Here is a 21,939-nt window from a genome sequence, read left to right as displayed (position 1 = left end):
ACAAAGGGCATTTAATGTGTGTGGATCCATCAGGGGAGACTTACTTTGCCAGACTCCATCAGAGGGAGACTCTGAGGGGCTCCTCTCTCCACCAGCCTCACTCTGAGATAGAAAATGAAAGCACATTGTGATGGTGAACTCAATACTGTAGAAAAATGTCTTACTCAGCATCAAAGCTGCTCATACATAAAACATACCACTAGGGTCTACATGTTCTCACCTGTCATGGCGGAGGGACTTCATGTCCACATACACAGTGGAGGTGTCCGGTCCAGTGGTGCCCTGAAAAACACAGACAACCTGACTGAAAACTTGGATCAGTCCTTAATGAGACACACAGGAAGGTCCTGATGTACTAACTGACCTGGACTAAGGCAGACAACCCTCAGAGGCCTCTATTTACATGTATGTTATGTACAGTAAACAGGAGGCTCTAACCTCCAGTTCAGGGAGACACTGGTCAATGCATCAACCACAAATCATTGGAACATTGGCCATGGCCGTCAAAACATTTGTTTTCCTTTAGCTATTAATAAAAGTATATTTCCAAACAAATTAGTTATGCTTCCATCTTGTAGGTAGTCATTGTAAATAAGAATGGGTTCTTAACTGACTTTTGTAGTTAAATAAAGGTTCAATAAAAAATGAAATTCCCTGTTGCCTAGTACCTCCTCACAGAACTTGTTCTAGCTGGTAGAGTAACGGTTCTAACTGGTTCAGTACCTGCATGCAAATGGCAAGGTTGACCCTGGATCCGAAGGCTGTGCTGACAGCGCGGGGTGAGAGGCCGAGGTCTTTAAACAACTTGGAGAAGGACATGGTGAGGGCCAGACGAGGACGCTCCTCTGCTATCACCACACAGCTCCTCACACATGACAGGTTCAGCCCCCGCGCCTGGAGGGAAAAGAGGGAGACGGTGAGTTAGCATGTACATGTGTGTGTGTGTGTGTATGTGTGTGAGAGAATGTGTGTGTGTTATACTCACTTTGAGTATCTCTGTCTGCGTGCCTATCCCCTTGGTGCAGAGCTCCATGACAGAGTAGGAGCAGAAGGTGTCTCTGATCCGGTACTGGCTCAGGGTGCTCAGCCACAGGGGCAGACAGCTCTCCAACTCCAGAGGAGGGATTAGGATGGACTGGTGCCCTGAGTACACACTACACACAGGAAACAATAGAAGGTATGATTTCAAAATGTTTGTATGAGAGAGAGATAAAGATACTGTGTGTGTGTGTGTGTGTGTGTGTGTGTGTGTGTGTGTGTGTGTGTGTGTGTGTGTGTGTGTGTGTGTGTGTGTGTGTGTGTGTGTGTGTGTGTGTGTGTGTGTGTGTGTGTGTGTGTGTGTGTGTGTGTGACCTTGCGAGACACCACAGTACAAAGCCCAGGCCACAGTAAGGGTCTAGGCAAATGGCTATTTGGCGTGAGGAGTAGAATTCACACTGCAGCTTGATGGAGCGACACAGAGCACTGACTGCCGCATGGGAGATCTGATGGACAGAAACACACACACACACAAGCATCACAAAGAAACAACCAATAAGAGAAGCAGAATCAACAGGTAAAGTCATGGTTATGGCTACCGCCATTGGCCCACTGTAAATCAGAGGAGCAAAATTAGCTGTTGGCTATTGACTTTGCCAATGGCAGGCCGCTCATGGGCCACCAAGTTTGCAAACTATCTGGGGCTTTTTTAGAGTATTGAGACCAATGAGTAGCCTCCTGTGGGTGACCTTACCTTGACCCCAGTGAGCATGCCTGTGGTAGACACACTGAAGTCCAGATAGGCAATCATCTCTACCGTGGGGGGCTTATAGATCATTGGGGGTCTACGGCGAGGTAGGTCATCTGGAGGAAGAAAACATGCACAACAAGGTTGAGTTTCTCTGGCTCAGATTCTATGGTCAGGTATGTACTGTATGTAAGACCCATGGCAAGGGTTCTCGAAGTGGGGTGCGGCGGTACTGCAGGGGGTCCACAGCCAGATCTCAAAATAAATAAATATATACAGTACCAGCCAAAAGTTTGGACACACCTACTGAGTCAAGGATATTGCTGTATTTCTTTACTATTTTCTACATTGTAGAATAATAGTGAATACAACAAAACTATGAAATAACACATTTGGAATCATGTAGTAACCAAAAAAGTGTAAAACAAATAAAAAAATATTTTATATGAGATTCTAAGTTGCCACCCATTGCTTTGAAGACAGCTTAACTAGGCAAGTCAGTTAAGAACAAATTATTTTTTACAATGACGGCCTACAGGGTTTGAATACTTGTGTACTTGTACTTGTAATACTTTTGTCATTATGGGGTATTGTGTGTAGATTGATGAGGAAACCAATTATTGTAATCAATTTTAGAATAAGGCTGTAACGTAGCAACATTTGGAAAAAGGGAAGGGGTCTTCTGCAATGTATATATATTTTTTTTTAACAAAAATAAATACAAATGAATATTACTAGCAACAACAGATTAAACAAATGTTGAAAAGGGATCCATGAAATAAGTTTAGAGGGTGTAATACAATGTGATATTATTTATCTACAATTTATGTTTTTAACCATGGGCAACATGGGCATAGGAGGCTCACAGGGATATTGGTATCCACAGCATTCCAATTCTATATTTTTCAACTCAATACTTATTGTAATACCCAAAATGACAGATTTTTTTTTAAACAAATGCTCTGTTATCTAAGCAAAGTTCACCTAGCCTCATAGCAAAATGTGTGGAATTGCAGGATATTAGCTTTCAAGGTAACTCTCAACCCCAAATTCAGCCTTTGCTCAACCCCTTCAAATAAAAAATATTAATTAAAATCAGGTGAGAATTTGTGGGTTGGGATATTGCTCATAAATATATATTTTGGGTGTGGGTAAACATAGTTGTACCTGATCCCAACCCTTTCTTACTAAAAGTCCACTGGCACGCTCTGATAAAACTATATGCATCGGAGCAAATACAACTCTGGACAGTAAGCTCACAGTGGTAAGGCGCGGAGTTCCTGACATCTATTGAAAATGAACTCAGATTGGTCTTGGGTACTGTATAAAAACCTATAACTACTACCAGGGCGAGCCCTCTCACAGGTAAGCGTTCACTTTTCAGAATTAGACATGTGGGCACAGGATGAATATTGTAAATTAAGGATCATTTTTTAAAAGAAAAAAACAACTGCCCCATGTGGGATTAGAACTCACAACCATTGAACTATGAGCCAACCAACTGTCTTAGCAGACTACACCACCAGTCATAGTAGTTGGGAGAAACTACAACCAGCTGACATGACTACCATTATCATCTATTTCTTGTTATGATAGAGGTAGCTATGAATCTAAAAGTATGATCCTCATAGCCTACATGGTTTGTTTTCATTGTAAAAGCACATAGATGTGTATGAAACGGTAAGCAAAAACATAGAATTTGTTCATATGCTGAAATGTGCCTGTCTGCCTTTAGTATTTTGTGTAATGTCAGTAGTCGAGTTATGGAAGCATCATGCTAAATATATTGGCAAACTCCACTTATCAAGACCATTGCCAAACAAGTTAGTTAGCCTTGAGGTGGTACCACCCAGCTTATCTAGAAGGGAGTGTCTTTCATACTGAACGCCTCCCTTGATGACGTATAGGCACCTTCTCAAAGCGCTTCTACATCAGCATTTCAATGGTATATTTGAATCGCTAGGGACAAAAAGAGATCGATTTACTACTAAAAGACCAAAATATATCACTTTTGCTACGCTGTCAAAATGAGGACTTGACATGTTTCACTATAACTAAGCCTAAAACATCTGATTAAAAAAGAAAGTTCTGTGTTTCCCATGAAAGTTACTCTTTAAAGCAGCAACAATAAAACATCTCTGTGCCCCATGACAAAATGTGTAGACATGCAGAAAGTAGCTGGAAAACTGCAAAAATTCTCTGATGTCAATAGGCTGCCCTTTAAAATGTTCCTTCCCAGAAAATGCAATTGTTCGTCTGGCCATGCACTGCTGAAGTCATAGTAAAACTCCTTGTATGCTATTTTTATCTCATTTGAGTTGTGTTCTGATGAAGGTGTCCCTGATGAATTTGTTATCACAAAAGGGGTCCCCTGCGACACCTTGTTTTAGAACCCCTGTTCTATGGTACCTGTGTCTATGATTGTCGGCCATGTTTTAATGTTCACTGTGGCTGCAGCCTCTTTGGAGCGCAGGATCCTCATGAGGTTCTGAGTAGTGAGGATACAGGCAGCTTTACTGACCTGGGGACAGAGAGGCACCACAAACAACATGTTAGTTTGTAGAAAAATATGGTTCCAACTTCCTACCTTAGGAAGACCAAAATAATGACACCCAAACACCATGCTCATAAAATAGCACCCAACCTCATACACTCAGGTGATCAAAAGATAGCACACATACACACTTACGTCAATGATCATGCGGACAGTGGGCAGTGTGGCTGCCAGGTTCTGTGGGTGAGGAGGTCTGACAGTGACAGGAACACAGCCAGCATACAGGCAGCCATAGAAAGAGGCTATCAGATCAATACCTAGAGTGAGAGACAGAACGAGAAAGTGACGATAACTGTAAGTCATCCTGAATGGGTATGACTATGCCAGTATCAGTGCCAGTATGACAGATGGACAAACAGAGACAGGAGGACAGACAGACGGAAGGACCCACCAGGAGGGTAGAGCAGCACCACGTTGTTCCCGGTGTTGATGCTGCCTTTCTCTGCGAGAGCCGCTGCAGTCTTCTCCGCCCGCTTGTGCAGCTGCACACATGTTGCTGTGGATACAACTAGACCCTGAAGCACAGGAGTTAGAGAGGGTAGGGAAAAGGGGTTTATTTACAACTGGGCCCAACTGTATATGGGGGGTGTTCTGTTTATTGTATGTGTGAGAGTGAGTCTATAAGTGTGAGAGTGCTACCTTTGCATTGAGCAGCACATAGAGACAGTGGTCTGGATCAGTCTGTGCCCTCCACTGTAGAGCCTCGGACAAGAACTGGTGCTGAGGAGAGAAAAGAGGGTCAAAGTTCATTCCGTAGCAATCATGCCAATATGGATATCAATTTTATATCAACAAGATTTTTTACATTATAATACATTGATATAAAGTTATGCCATAATAACCACAAAGAAATATAATATAAGTTTTATTTTGCTGATGGGAGGAACTCGATAGAACTTTAATTTCCTCAAGTTCATTCTCTTAAGCTAAGTCTAAGGTCATGAAGATGGTCAATACAGTCACTCAGCAGTAAATAACCCTGGAGCCAAAATGTCCTCCGTAAGCAGCTTTTCTACCAAGAGGAAGGAAACTGTCACTCCCATTGGCAAATCAACAAGCAAATGGACAATTTAGAACATGCAGCATTAGCCAAACTACTTCTTAAAATAATGAACTGATTTCAGTTGTAGCTAACAGCAATGATTGGGAGAGATCCATTGGGGAGAGAAAGCAAAGCACATAAAGAGGAGATGTGAATGTCTGGAAGATGGCTTGCCAGAGACTTCCTCTGAGTCCACACAACTCTGCAGATCAGCAAGGCCTGTGTGTGTGTGTGTGTGTGTGTGTGTGTGTGTGTGTGTGTGTGTGTGTGTGTGTGTGTGTGTGTGTGTGTGTGTGTGTGTGTGTGTGTGTGTGTGTGTGTGTGTGTGTGTGTGTGTGGCAACAGTCATCAACAACAACAAAAAATATTCTAATAAATGCAACAGTTGGACAATGGATAAAGATACTCCACATTTTTTAAAAATGTTTTAAATAATCAGATAGACTAAATTATAGCACATAAATATTTTAGTTCAGGGAGTTTGGTGGGAATTCAGGTATTCAACTTATTGTCAAATTTTTTATTTCTTAGAATGCACTCATATATACATTTTCTAGAATCTACTCATATATACACATTTTCTAATGCTATTTTATTTTATATTTTGTGTTGAAAGAAAGAAAAATGTATGTGCCCGATTTGCATGAATACATGTGAAAACCTTAACATAAAGGGGTGGAACAGGGCTGCTACCTCCACAAACTTGCTCTATTTAGGACTACACTCAACTGCGCTGTCTCCACTGTCTCATGAATTACTGTAGTCACGTTCTGTTGCATAATTCAACAAGTGTGTCAATAGCAGGATACTCTCGGATTAAAAACCAACAAGCCTCTAGATGACACCTATCTACACATACTTTACATTGTTTGCGAGATCAGACATAACATCACTACAATCTGTGTTCATTTTTGGAAGTTGCTTTCATTTAAGTTCACCTCATTTGTAAACATTTCAACGATATTAAATTATACATTTTTTCAATTCCCTAAAAATGAACACCCATCAAATCAAAAGTGATCTTTCTTCTCTTTCTTGTGATGTAAGCGTTGAGACGAGGCATTAAATCCCAGACAAAGCTTTAGTGTTCTTATAGATGCAACGGAAAGACAATGTATTCCATTGAGCCCATTTCAGCCATTACCACGGGGTGTTTGACTGTTTGATTACAACATTTATGCAGTCGTAATGTTAAAGGGAAAAAACCTCAGGCACAAGCAAGAGTATGAAACAGTCGCAGGAGTAAAATGAAGGCAATCAATCTCACGTGATTTAAGTGACAAGTGGATTTTGTACCCCTCAAACACAGGAAACACATGGCTGAAAAGGACAGCTCCTCAAGTTGGAGGGGCATGCGAGTTGCTAGTGTGTGTTTGTGTATATGTGTACTATTCTGAACATTCAGAGGTGATGGAAGGCATGTGGCATCAGGTGGCATTAAGAGGTACGCCGACAGATTGTCACCATAACTGTGCTGTGATCCAGAAAAATAACAGAAAACTGAATAATACATTGGCACATGCAGATTCCGAGCATTACTTCTGACACCATGCAAGAGCTCACATCTTGCCAGAACTTGCATCCATAGAAAGATCTGTGTGTGCAACTGAAGAATGGCTCCATTCACATTTGGAGCTTCACTGTACAGCACATTCCAGACAGAAGCAAAGGTAGGACCAGGGTGTTACAGAGTTAGAGGGGGCAGTAGCTCTTACCATGATAGTAGGCCACATACGGAGCTATATAGATCCAGAGAGATGGGTGCATTAGGACAGAGGAGAGGAGAGAATGCATCATGTTGCCCACATGGTTTACCAGCTATCTTGTCCTGTCCAACTAAATAGCTAGTAAACACTTATTGGACCACTGGTGGCAACCAATATGGTAGTATTATGCCGCTGGCAGCCCAACAGCATACTGACCGTGAGTCGGCATGCCATTGTTAGTAGTGTTGGCTACCACCAGGTTATTAGTGCCAGCTACCGCTATCATCCCTACCCTGCTATGGTCCAACGTGCATGTGGGTCCTTTCTAACTGGTGAGATGAGAGAGGTCCTGAGGTGGTCCTACCTTCCTGACCAGGTCCTGGTCCTCGATCATTCCCAGATCCCTGCCTGCTGCCTGGGCTATCCTCTTCCCTGCTACCAGGTTCCCCACCATGATGGAGGCTGGACCCACACCCACTAAAGAGAGAGAGTGAATATGTGAAAGAGAGAATGCATATTTACAATCAGATAAACAGTCCCTAGCTCAAAAGACATGGTAACTGTAAGCCAAATCAATTGCCAAGTTTTGCTGTATGATCCCCTAAACTGAGCCTACTGTACCTGGCTGTTTCTGCCGTGGTTTGGGGAGGTTGGTGACACAGGTATGGGGGCACATGAGGATGTTACAGGGGTGCAGGTTGCCGTCCAGGAAGTTCTGCTTGGTCTCAAAGATGTGGATCCCTCCCAGGTGGGTCTTGGGTAACGTGTTGGCAGGTACCAGGGCTAGGCTGTACAGACCCACCTGGTGGATACTGTCAATGGCCTGGACAATACACACGCACGCGCCCACGCCCACGCCCACGCCCACACACACACACACACACACACACACACACACACACACACACACCACTCCTTAGTTAGACAACTTCCCTGTACATTGAAAACAGTGGTGTTTGTTTTGGTATGTACCAAGAAAGAGGTGTTTGTCGGGGGGTTAGCTACCTGCAGTACTCTGCTCATCCACTGGAAGCTGTCCTCCTCACTGGCATCTGGCCTCTGCTCTGCCACAACCACAATCCTCTCATCATAGAACACCGTCACAGAGAACACCGCAATCCTGACACACACATGCGGATTAGAATGTCTACTCTGCAATGATCCATAGTCACACACACACATGTAGTTGAAGTCGGAAGTTTACATACACTTAGGTTGGAGTCATTAAAACTCGTTTTTCAACCACTCCACAAATTTCTTGTTAACAAACTATAGTTTTGGCAAGTCGGTTAGGACATCTACTTTGTGCATGACACAAGTAATTTTTCCAACAATTGTTTACAGAGAGATTATTTCACTTATAATTCACTGTATCACAATTCCAGTGGGTCAGAAGTTTACATACACTAAGTTGATTGTGCCTATAAACAGCTTGGAAAATTACAGAAAATGATGTCATGGCTTTAGAAGCTTCTGATAGGCTAATTGACATAATTTGAGTCAATTGGAGGTGTACCTGTGGATGTATTTCAAGGCCTACCCTCAAACTCTGTGCCTATTTGCTTGACATCATGGGAAAATCAAAAGAAATCAGCCAAGACCTCAGAAAAAAACATTGTAGACCTGCACACGTCTGGTTCATCCTTGGAAGTAATTTCAAAACGCCTGAAGGTACCACGTTCATCTGTACAAACAATAGTACGCAAGTATAAACACCATGGTACCATGCAGCCGTCATACCGCTCAGGAAGGAAACGCGTTCTGTCTCCTAGAGATGAACGTACTTTGGTGTGAAAAGTACAAATCAATCCCACAACAACAGCAAAAGAGCTTGTGAAGATGCTGGAGAAAACAGGTACAAAAGTATCTATATCCACAGTAAAACGAGTCATACTGTATATCGACATAACCTGAAAGGCCACTCAGCAAGGAAGAAGCCACTGCTCCAAAACCGACATAAAAAATACAGACTAAGGTTTGCAACTGCACATGGGACAAAGTTCGTAGTTTTTGGAGAAATGTCTTCTGGTCTGATGAAACAAAAATAGAACTGTTTGGCCATAATGACCATTGTTATGGTCATGGAGGAAAAAGGGGGAAGCTTGCAAGCCGAAGAACACAATCCCAACCGTGAAGCACGGGGGTGGCAGTATCATGTTGTGGGGGTGCTTTGCTGCAGGAGGGACTGGTGCACTTCACAAAATAGATGGCATCATGAGGCAAGAAAATCATGTGGATATATTGAAGCAACATCTCAAGACATCAGTCAGGAAGTTAAAGCTTGGTCACAAATGGGTCTTCCAAATGGACAATGACCCCAAGCATACTTCCAAAGTTGTGGCAAAATGTTTTAAGGACAACAAAGTCAAGCTATTGGAGTGGCCATCACAAAGCCCTGACCTCAATCCTATAGAAAATTTGTGGGCAGAACTGAAAAGGCGTGTGCAAGCAAGGAGGCCTACAAACCTGACTCAGTTACACCAGCTCTGTGAGGAGGAATGGGACAAAATTCACCCAACTTATTGTGGGAAGCTTGTGGAAGGTTCCCGAAATGTTTGGCCCAAGTTAAACAATTTAAAGACAATGCTACCATCTACTAATTGAGTAGACCCACTGACCCACTGAGAATGTGATGAAAGAAATAAAAGCTGAAATAAATCATTCTCTACTATTATTCTGACATTTTACACTCTTAAAATAAAGTGGTGATCTTAACTGACCTAAAACAGGGAATTTTTATTAGGATTAAATGTCAGGAATTGTGAAAAACTGAGTTTAAATGTATTTGGCTAAGGTATATGTAAACTTCCGACTTCGACTGTATTTATTCATTACACATAAATACACATCCACACATAAAGCCGAGAACACCACAATTCCTACCCACACAAAACCACTCTGAAGAAGACAATGCTCTGATCATTTGCTGATCATTCCCAAACCATAGGAATCCCCACCCACTTTAAAATGGTGGAAGCCCTCAATGACAATGTCCACGCAAAAACAAGTTATTTCCCTGTAATGATCGATATACATCTCTATGCTCAATCCCCACTACAATTGACTCACATCGAGCACAAACTGCACAGATCTCATCCAATGTTGATTCAAATACATGCTGACCCATGCGCACACACACACACCGTAATCACCTTCCGCGATACACAGTCTTGACAGGCTCCACGGCGAGTGCTGTGGCCACCAAGTCATCAGCATTGTGTCTCCTCCCACTCACCATCAGCAGGCCTTCGTTTTTCCCCACCACAAATATCAGACTGCCCTGTAGAAGGGTTAGACACAGCCGTCAATACAGACTGACACACAAATGCTCACAGATATGGACGCACGCGCACATACACACAACATTCCTACTTACAGGTCCTACAAAGCCTAGGAGTCCGGATCTCACAAAGGGGATCTCTCCAATAGGAGCACCAAGAGTATTGACCGGAATCACCTATAGACAGACATGTTTCATTAAAATGTCTAATAGAAGAAGTGTTGAACAGCATATTGGTGTAAGATATGCTGTAACACATAAGGGGGAATTGAATGGTTGTGGGTCTGTACCTCAAAGGTGTTCTTGGTGACTCCTGGTAGGCCATAGTACATGTTGCCTCCGGCACGAGAGTTCACCACAATCTCCCCTATCTCATCTGTCTTACACAGCTGAGGAGGCCCTTCAGGCTTCACTATACACATCAGAGCTGCAGACACAGAGACAGGCTTCACTATACACATCAGAGACACAGAGACAGGCTTCACTATACACATCAGAGACAGGCTTCACTATACACATCAGAGACACAGAGACAGGCTTCACTATACACATAAGAGACAGGCTTCACTATACACATCAGAGCTGCAGACACAGATACAGGCTTCACTATACACATCAGAGACACAGAGACAGGCGTCACTATAAACATCAGAGACACAGAGACAGGCTTCACTATACACATCAGAGCTGCAGACACAGATACAGGCTTCACTATACACATCAGAGCTGCAGACACAGATACAGGCTTCACTACACATCAGAGACACAGAGACAGGCTTCACTATACACATCAGAGACACAGAGACAGGCGTCACTATAAACATCAGAGACACAGAGACAGGCTTCACTATACACATCAGAGCTGCAGACACAGATACAGGCTTCACTATACACATCAGAGCTGCAGACACAGATACAGGCTTCACTACACATCAGAGACACAGAGACAGGCTTCACTATACACATCAGAGACACAGAGACAGGCTTCACTATACACATCAGAGCTGCAGACACAGATACAGGCTTCACTATACACATCAGAGACAGGCTTCACTATACACATCAGAGACAGGCTTCACTATACACATCAGAGCTGCAGACACAGATACAGGCTTCACTATACACATCAGAGACAGGCTTCACTATACACATCAGAGACAGGCTTCACTATACACATCAGAGCTGCAGACACAGATACAGGCTTCACTACACACAGAGATACAGAGACAGTCAGATGCACACAATAATTCAGAAACCTATTTATTTCTAAGCCAGTTACACACATACAAATGGATTTCACTCCTGATATCTTTCCCCATTTCTCTCGCTCTTCTACACTGTGCACCCCTTATCCCCTTTCCTCACCTCCAGGCATCACGTGACCCACGTCCTGCACGGTGAGGGCAGAGTTCTTGTCCTCCGCATTGACCCTGATGACCCCGTGACTTAGACCCCCCATGGAGAGGATGGCCCTGGCTGGGAGGGGTGTCCCCGGCACCCCCGGCCTGGGCACAGGGCAGGAATTTTACAGAAAAATATACACATACTGCCGAAAGACGATCCTTTTATCCATACATGCATTCAATCATTGAAGGAGCAGTATGTAACTTTAATTTACTCCCATTTGTCCAGAGGGAAATCAGGGTACTACAAACACATTTTGCCAAGTAGCAAAACAAAACACAAACTGTTACATTCGCCAAGAAGACCCATCAGGCCTATCCTACCTGCGGATGGCCACCGTCATGGCCTCAGGGGAGGTGGCACAGGGACAGATGACCTCTGGCTTCAACCCGTGGATCTGGAACACGTTGAGGAAGGCATCGCAGGATGACACCGACCCTAAGGGAGAGACACAGATAGAGACATCTCACAACACTGAACATTTTTAGAGGGAATCTATTCTAACCATACAGAGCTTTGTTTTTCACTTGCAATTGTCCTATTGCATGTGGGACGTTTGCTCTATGTCAGCCCCACTGACAGCCTGGAAGTTGCCATGCAGACCAGTTCCAAGCATGTCTGCCACCTGTAGTTCCAGTGTGGCTTCCAGAGACTACATTTCCCTGCATGGACTACATTTCACACTCACAGGGGTTGGCTCCATCAGCAACGATGAGCATGTGCAGTGATTCCAGGCTGGTGTCCCTCTGTTCCCTGTGTGCCATCATGGCCCAGTGCAGGTCACGACACTTCACCAAGGCAACGCGCGCTACGGGGGAAGAGGAGGGACAAATGAGTACATTAACCTCACAGTGTTCTCATGGTCACACAGAGAGAGAGAGAGAGTGTGGAGGTGGTGTAACTACCTTTGTGTATGTGGACCCTCTGAACCCAGGAGAGAGGGCAAGCCTTCATCACAGCATAGGGCACACTGATGGTGTGGATCCTGTTCATTACACTCTGAAAGAAGAACAAAATACAACTTATTAAACAAAAATACATATGATATGAAATCAGTTTACCAGTAACTATTATCCTCCCACCGTAAGAACTCCATGCCACAGGCCCATGTCCTTTTTAAAGTCCAGAACGTTCACTAGTGTCTCACCTAAGAACAGAAACAGATAAGTCCCTATGAGAAGCATCCTTTAAACACTTGTTCCCTGTGTATCATCCTCATACAGATGCCATAAACTTACTCTCACGATAGAGTATGCCTCTCTCATATAGAGTAGTTCCTCACCCTCACAGTAGTTGCAGGCCTGGGTCAGTGCTTGGCAATGGGTCAACATGGCCACCTTAGACACAGCCACACCCATCACTGTGCCCTCCTTACTAGCCTTGTACTAGAGGGAGAGAAAACACAATTACTTAAGATTAGATTAAGAGTACACACATATGCACGTGCACACACATCTCACCTCTATGTATGCAGGGTCGGTGTTCGCTGTAGGGATGTGGGGCTGCCAGTCCTTGCCAGGTTTGGTGAGGTACTTGGAATCTGTCACCACCCACTTTAGCCGAGGCCAGCCTATAAGAGACAGTCAATATCATACACCAGCCAATCAACTTCATTAAAAAGAGACTCGTAACGAAAGAGATAAGGTATCACATTTGGATCTCGAGAGACAATAGTTGTGTTTGAGATCGACCAGATTGCAGTCGCCGACTCGATGACTAAAACCACCTGGCTTCCTAAATAACTAATCATTATTATTTGTAGATCAGTCAGTCTACTTAGTCAGTCAGCTGTGACGGAGTGACAGCTGACTGATCTATAAATAATAGGTCTGCTAACCTAGAATTCTTTACAATCAGATGCCGACGGCATTGGCGACCAAGAGAATTCTCTTTGATTATAATCAGTCGTTAACACCCCCCCCCCCAAAGCAGACACCTCGACGGCCCTCAAGGAACTTCATTGGACTCTATGTAAACTGGAAACCACATATCCTGAGGCTGCATTCATTGTAGCTGGAAATTTTAACAAGGCTAATCTGAAAACAAGGCTCCCTAAATTTTATCAGCATATCAAATACACAACCTGGGCTGGCAAAATTCTGAATCATTGTTACTCTAACTTCCTCGACACATACAAAGCCCTCCCTCGCCCTCCTTTTGGCAAATCTGACCACGACTCCATTTTGTTGCTCCCAGCCTATAGACAGAAACTAAAACAGGAAACGCCCATCCTCAGGTCTGTTCAACGTTGGTCCGACCAATCTGATTCCACGCTTCAAGATTGCTTCGATCACGTGGACTGGGATATGTTCCAGATAGCGTCAAACAACAACATTGATGTATATGCTGATTCGGTGAGTGAGTTAATTAGCAAGTGCATCGGTGATGTTGTACCCACGGTGACTATTAAAACCTTCCCAACCAGAAACCGTGGATTGATGGCAGCATTCGCTCAAAACTGAAAGCACGAACCACTGCTTTTAAATCAGGGCAAGGCGACCGGTAACATGACCGAATACAAACAGTGTAGCTATTCCCTCCGCAAGGCAATTAAACAAGCTAAGCGTCAGTATAGAGATAAAGTAGAGACACAATTCAACGGCTTTGACACGAGAGGTATGTGGCAGGGTCTACAGTCAATCACGGACTACAAAAAGAAAACCAGCCCAGTCGCAGACCCCGATGTCTTGCTCCCAGACAAACTAAACAACTTCTTTGCTCGCTTTGAGGAGAATACAGTGCCACTGACACGGCCCACTACCAAAACCTGCGGGCTCTCCTTCACCGCAGCCAACGTGAGTAAAACATTTAAACGTGTTAACCCTCGCAAGGCTGCCGGCCCAGACGGCATCCCTAGCCGCGTCCTCTGAGCATGCGCAGACCAGCTGGCTGGTGTGGTTACGGACATATTCAATCAATCCCCTGTTCTCACATGCTTCAAGAGAGCCACCCTTGTTCCTGTTCCCAAGAAAGCTAAGGAACCTGAGGTAAACGACTATCGCCCTGTAGCACTCACCTCGTCATCATGAAGTACTTTGAGAGACTAGTCAAGGATCATATTTGCTCACCGCCCCAATAGGTCCACAGACGATCACACTGCCCAAACCCATGTGGACAAGAGGAATACCTATGTAAGAATGCTGTTCATTGACTACTGCTCAGCATTTAACACCATTGTACCCTCCAAACTAGTAATTAAACTTGAGACCCTTGGTCTCGAGCCTTGCTCTCAACCCTGCCCTGTGCAACTGGGTCCTGGACTTTCTTTTTTTTTAACCCCCTTTTTTGTGCTATCCAATTGTTAGTAGTTACGGTCTTGTCTCATCACTGCAACTCCCGTACGGACTTGGGAGAGGCGAAGGTCGAGAGCCATGCGTCCTCCGAAACACAACACAACCAAACCACACTGCTTCTTGACACAGCGCGCAACCAACCCGGAAGCCAGCCGCACCAATGTTTCGAAGGAAACACAGTACACCTAGCGACCTGGTCAATGTGCACTGTGCCCGGCCCGCCACAGGAGTCGCTAGTGCGCGATGAGACAAGGATATCCCTGTCGGCCAAACCCTCCCTAACCCGGATGGCGCTGGGCCAATTGTGCGCTGCTCCATGGGCCTCCCAGTCGCGGCAGTCTGCGGCAGAGCCTGGACTCGAAACCAGAGTCTCTGGTGGCACAGCTAGCACTGCGGTGCAGTTCCTTAGACAACTGTGCCACCCGGGAGGACTGGTCCTGGACTTTCTGACAGGACACTCCCAGGTGGTGAGGGTAGGAAACAACATCTCCACCCCGCTGATCCTCAACACTGCGGCCCCACAAGGGTGTGTTCTCAGCCCTCTCCTGTACTCCTTGTTCACCAATGACTGCGGGGCCATGCACACCTCCAACACAATCATCAAGTTTGCAGATGATACTACAGCGGTATGCTTGAAAAACAACAACGACGAGACGGCCTAGAGGGAGGAGGTGAGGGCCCTTGGAGTGTGGTGTCAGGAAAGTAACCTCACACTCAACGTCAACAAAAGGAGATGATCCTGGACTTCAGGAAACAGCAGAGGGAGCACCCTCCTATCCACATCGACTGGACAGTAGTGGAGAAGGTGGAAAGTTTTAAGTTCCTTGGCGTACACATCACGGATGAGGAGACGCAACAGCACCTCTTCAACCTCAGGAGGCTGAAGAAATTTGGCTTCATCGGGGGCAAACTACCTGCCATCCAGGACACCTACACCACCTGATGTCACAGGAAGGCCAAAAAGATCAGAGGACAACAACCACCCAAGCCACTGCCTGTTCACCCCGCTATCATCCAGAAGGCGTGGTCAGTACAGGTGCATCAAAGGTGGGACCGAGAGACTGAAAAACCAGTTCTATTTCAAGGCCATCAGACTGTTAAACAGCCATCACTAACATTGAGTGGCTGCTGACAACATACTGATTCAAATCTCCAGCCACTTTAATAATAAAAAAATGGATGTAATAAATGTATCACTAGTCACCTTTTGTGACTAGGGGGCAGTATTTTCATTTTTGGAAAAATAACGTTCCCGTAGTAAACGGGATATTTTGTCAGGACAAGGTGCTATAATATGCATCTAATTGACAGCTTAGGATATAAAACACTCTAACGTTTCCAAAACTGTAAAAATATTGTCTGTGAGTATAACAGAACTGATATTGCAGGCGAAAGCCTGAGAAAAATCCAATCCGGAAGTGACTCATATTTTGAAAGCTCTGCGTTCCAATGCGTCCCTATTGAGCAGTGAATGGGCTATCAACCAGATAACTTTTTCTCCGTATTCCCCAAGGTGTCGACAGCATTGTGACGTAGTTTTACGCATTTATGTTGAAGAATACCCGTAAGCGGCTACATTGCGCAAGTGGTCACCTGATGGCTCCCAGAGTGATTCTCGCGTAAAATACAGAGGTAGCCATTATTCCAATCGGTCCTACTGAAAAACCAATTGTCCCGGTGGATATATTATCGAATAGATATTTGAAAAACACCTTGAGGATTGATTATAAACAACGTTTGCCATGTTTCTGTCGATATTATTGAGATCATTTGGAATATTTTTTCGGCGTTTTCGTGAATGCAATTTCCGGGAGATTTCTCAGCCAAACATGAAGAACAAACAGAGCTATTTCGCCACAAAAATAATATTTTTGGAAAAAAGGAACATTGGGAGTCTCGTGAGTGAAAAATCCTAAGCTCATCAAAGGTAAACCATTTAATTTGATTGCTTTTCTGATCACATTGTATGATTTTTAAGTAATTAATTTGCCTTTTATTGCATGACATAAGTATTTGATCACCTACCAACCAGTAAGAATTCTGACTCTCACAGACCTGTTAGTTTTTCTTTAAGAAGCCCTCCTGTTCTCCACTCGTTACCTGTATTAACTGCACCTGTTTGAACTTGTTACCTGTATAAAAGACACCTGTCCACACACTCAATCAAACAGACTCCAACCTTTCCACAATGGCCAAGACGAGAGAGCTGTGTAAGGACATCAGGGATAAAATTGTAGACCCACACAAGGCTGGGATGGGCTACAGGACAATAGGCAAGCAGCTTGGTGAGAAGGCAACAACTGTTGGCGCAATTATTAGAAAATGGAAGAAGTTCAAGATGACGGTCAATCACTCTCGGTCTGGGGCTCTCACCTCGTGGGGGATCAATGATCATGAGGAAGGTGAGGGATCAGCCCAGAACTACACGGCAGGACCTGGTCAATGACCTGAAGAGAGCTGGGACCACAGTCTCAAAGAAAACCATTAGTAACACACTACACCGTCATGGATTAAAATCCTGCAGCTCATGCAAGATCCCCCTGCTCAAGCCAGCGCATGTCCAGGCCCGTCTCATCGCTCATCCATATATTTATATGTACATATTCTTATTAATTCCTTTACACTTGTGTGTAAAACGTAGTTGTTGTGAAATTGTTAGATTACTTGCTAGATATTACTGCATGGTCGTAATTAGAAGCACAAGCATTTTGCTACACTCGCATTAACATCTGCTAACCATGTGTATGTGACCAATATAATTTGATTTGATTTCACATTGATGCTCTGGAACACGGCCAGTAATAGAGGCAGCTTCTGACCTTTAAACTGTAGAATCTCTCCGGTGGGCATCTTGGGAAGTCCCTTCAGACAGATCTCACTGGTCAGAGCCAAACTCACACTACAGCTGCCCAAAAGGAAGCCTACCTGACTACTGCCTGCATCCTGGTGGCAGAACAACAATGACACATGGAGTAAATCACAGAGCAGATATACAGTTGCTTGTGAAAGTATTCACCCCCCTGGCATTTTTCCTATTTTGTTGCCTTACAACTTGGATTTTGGGGGGGGTTGTAATCATTTGATTTACACAACATGCCTACCACTTTGAATATGCTAAATATTTTTTATTTTGTGAAACAAACAAGAAATAAGACTCCAAAAAACAGAACTTGAGCGTGCATAACTATTCATCCCCCCCAAAGTCAATATTTTTTAGAGCCACCTTTTGCAGTAATTACAGCTGCAAGTCTCTTGGGGTATGTCTCTATAAGCTTGGCACGTCTGAGATTTTTGCTTATTCGTCAAGGCAAAACTGCTCCAGCTCCTTCAAATTGGATGGGTTCATATGGTGTACAGCAATCTTTAAGTCATACCATATATTCTCAATTGGATTGAGGTCTGGGCTTTGACTAGGCCGTTCCAAGACATTTAAATATCTCCCCTTAAACATTTACATTACATTTAAGTCATTTAGCAGACGCTCTTATCCAGAGCGACTTACAAATTGGTGCATTCACCTTATGACATCCAGTGGAACAGCCACTTTACAATAGTGCATCTCAATCTTTTAAGGGGGTGAGAAGGATTACTTTATCCTATCCTAGGTATTCAGGTGTCTCCGGAAGGTGGTGATTGACTCCGCTGTCCTGGCGTCGTGAGGGAGTGTGTTCCACCATTGGGGAGCCAGAGCAGCGAACAGTTTTGACTGGGCTGAGCGGGAACTGTACTTCCTCAGTGGTAGGGAGGCGAGCAGGTCAGAGGTGGATGAACGCAGTGCCCTTGTTTGGGTGTAGGGCCTGATCAGAGCCTGGAGGTACTGAGGTGCCGTTCCCCTCACAGCTCCGTAGGCAAGCACCATGGTCTTGTAGCGGATGCGAGCTTCAACTGGAAGCCAGTGGAGAGAGCGGAGGAGCGGGGTGACGTGAGAGAACTTGGGAAGGTTGAACACCAGACGGGCTGCGGCGTTCTGGATGAGTTGTAGGGGTTTAATGGCACAGGCAGGGAGCCCAGCCAACAGCGAGTTGCAGTAATCCAGACGGGAGATGACAAGTGCCTGGATTAGGACCTGCGCCGCTTCCTGTGTGAGGCAGGGTCGTACTCTGCGGATGTTGTAGAGCATGAACCTACAGGAACGGGCCACCGCCTTGATGTTAGTTGAGAACGACAGGGTGTTGTCCAGGATCACGCCAAGGTTCTTAGCGCTCTGGGAGGAGGACACAATGGAGTTGTCAACCGTGATGGCGAGATCATGGAACGGGCAGTCCTTCCCCGGGAGGAAGAGCAGCTCTGTCTTGCCGAGATTCAGCTTGAGGTGGTGATCCGTCATCCACACTGATATGTCTGCCAGACATGCAGAGATGCGATTCGCCACCTGGTCATCAGAAGGGGGAAAGGAGAAGATTAATTGTGTGTCGTCTGCATAGCAATGATAGGAGAGACCATGTGAGGTTATGACAGAGCCAAGTGACTTGGTGTATAGCGAGAATAGGAGAGGGCCTAGAACAGAGCCCTGGGGGGGGACACCAGTGGTGAGAGCGCGTGGTGAGGAGACAGATTCTCGCCACGCCACCTGGTAGGAGCGACCTGTCAGGTAGGACGCAATCCAAGCGTGGGCCGCGCCGGAGATGCCCAACTCGGAGAGGGTGGAGAGGAGGATCTGATGGTTCACAGTATCGAAGGCAGCCGATAGGTCTAGAAGGATGAGAGCAGAGGAGAGAGAGTTAGCTTTAGCAGTGCGGAGCGCCTCCGTGATACAGAGAAGAGCAGTCTCAGTTGAATGACTAGTCTTGAAACCTGACTGATTTGGATCAAGAAGGTCATTCTGAGAGAGATAGCGGGAGAGCTGGCCAAGGACGGCACGTTCAAGAGTTTTGGAGAGAAAAGAAAGAAGGGATACTGGTCTGTAGTTGTTGACATCGGAGGGATCGAGTGTAGGTTTTTTCAGAAGGGGGTGCAACTCTCGCTCTCTTGAAGACGGAAGGGACGTAGCCAGCGGTCAGGGATGAGTTGATGAGCGAGGTGAGGTAAGGGAGAAGGTCTCCGGAAATGGTCTGGAGAAGAGAGGAGGGGATAGGGTCGAGCGGGCAGGTTGTTGGGCGTCCGGCCGTCACAAGACGCGAGATTTCATCTGGAGAGAGAGGGGAGAAAGAGGTCAGAGCACAGGGTAGGGCAGTGTGAGCAGAACCAGCGGTGTCGTTTGACTTAGCAAACGAGGATCGGATGTCGTCGACCTTCTTTTCAAAATGGTTGACGAAGTCATCTGCAGAGAGGGAGGAGGGGGGGAGGATTCAGGAGGGAGGAGAAGGTGGCAAAGAGCTTCCTAGGGTTAGAGGCAGATGCTTGGAATTTAGAGTGGTAGAAAGTGGCTTTAGCAGCAGAGACAGAGGAGGAAAATGTAGAGAGGAGGGAGTGAAAGGATGCCAAGTCCGCAGGGAGGCGAGTTTTCCTCCATTTCCGCTCGGCTGCCCGGAACATTTGAGTGTTGCTTTAGCAGTATGCTTAGGGTCAGTGTCCTGCTGGAAGGTGAACCTCCGTCCCAGTCTCAACTCTCTGGAAGATTGAAACAGGTTTCCCGCAAGAATTTCCTTGTATTTAGCACCATCCATCCTTCCTTCAATTCTGACCAGTTTCCCAGTCCCTGCCGATGAAAAACATCCCCAAAGCATGATGCTGCCACCACCATGCTTCACTGTGGGGATGCTATTCTCGGGGTGATGAGAGGTGTTGGGTTTGCGCCAGACATAGCGTTTACCTTGATGGCCAAAAAGCAACATTTTTGTCTCATCTGTCCAGAGTACCTTCTTCCAAATGTTTGGGGAGTCTCCCACATGCCTTTTGGCAAACACCAAACGTGTTTGCTTATTTCTTTCTTTCAGCAATGGCTTTTTTCTGTCCATTCTTCCGTAAAGCCCAGCTATGTGGAGTGTACGGCTTAAAGTGGTTCTATGGACAGAAACTCCGATCTCTGCTGTGGAGCTTTGCAGGTCCTTCAGGGTCATCTTTGGTCTCTTTGTTGCCTCTCGGATTAATGCCCTCATTGCCTGGTCTGTGAGTTTTGGTGGGCGGCCCTCTCTTTGCAGGTTTGTGTTTATATACTGAGATCATGTGACAGATCATGTGACACTTAGATTGCACACAGGTGGACTTTATTTAACTAATTATGTGACTTCTGAACGTAATTGGATGCACCAGATCTTATTTAGGGGCTTCATAGCAAATACATATGCACACACCACTTTTCCCTTTTTTGAAACAAGTATTTTTTTTATTTCACTTCACCAATTTGAACTTTTTGTGTATGTCCATTACATGAAATCCAAATAAAAATCCATTTAAATTACAGGCTGTAATGCCTCAAAATAGGAAAAATGCCAAGGGGGGATGAATACTTTTCCAAGGCACTGTAACAGCATGTCAATGTCAGTTTGAATAAGTTCCAATGGCATGTCGCTTACCTTGCGAGACAGAGGTACCTCTATAGGGACAGGGATGACCTCAGCTAGTAGGCAGCCATAGAAGGCCACCAAAAACATCCCAGGGTCACTGTTAGGGTACACTAGAGCCACCTACCGGAGAAAAAAAAAACGAAGTTGATGTATGGACCTCAAAGGTCCACTATGCAGAAATTGCACCGCCATTTCCTGTTTGCTAAAATTCAAATAGTTCGCCTCATTTCAGTTTGTCAAAAAACAAGCAAGTATTCTGTAGTGTAAAGAATCATTGTACCATCTAAACCATTATCAAATATATTTTCTATAAGCAAAAATATTGTATTTTCAGCTGTTTGAAGCTGGTGTACAAAATCAAATTAAAAGATGAAAAGTTTAAGCACGGGAAGCATAGAAATAGTGCACATAGAATATATCTACCACTTCTTAGACATGTGCTCAATGAGAATGACAGATCTATAACAAAAAATTTGAAGGGAATTTGG

General features: G+C 44.9%; 1 pseudogene; it reads right to left on the bottom strand.

Annotated features, from left to right (window-relative positions):
- LOC118372676 (disco-interacting protein 2 homolog B-A-like) overlaps positions 1–21,939 on the bottom strand; it is an 88,896-nt pseudogene that overhangs the window by 10,923 nt on the left and 56,034 nt on the right.

Source organism: Oncorhynchus keta, chromosome 21 (genome assembly GCF_023373465.1).
Source record: "Oncorhynchus keta strain PuntledgeMale-10-30-2019 chromosome 21, Oket_V2, whole genome shotgun sequence".
Lineage (NCBI taxonomy): Eukaryota > Metazoa > Chordata > Actinopteri > Salmoniformes > Salmonidae > Oncorhynchus > Oncorhynchus keta.
Note: the sequence above shows the minus strand (reverse complement) of the source record. Positions and strands in the feature narration are given on the sequence as shown.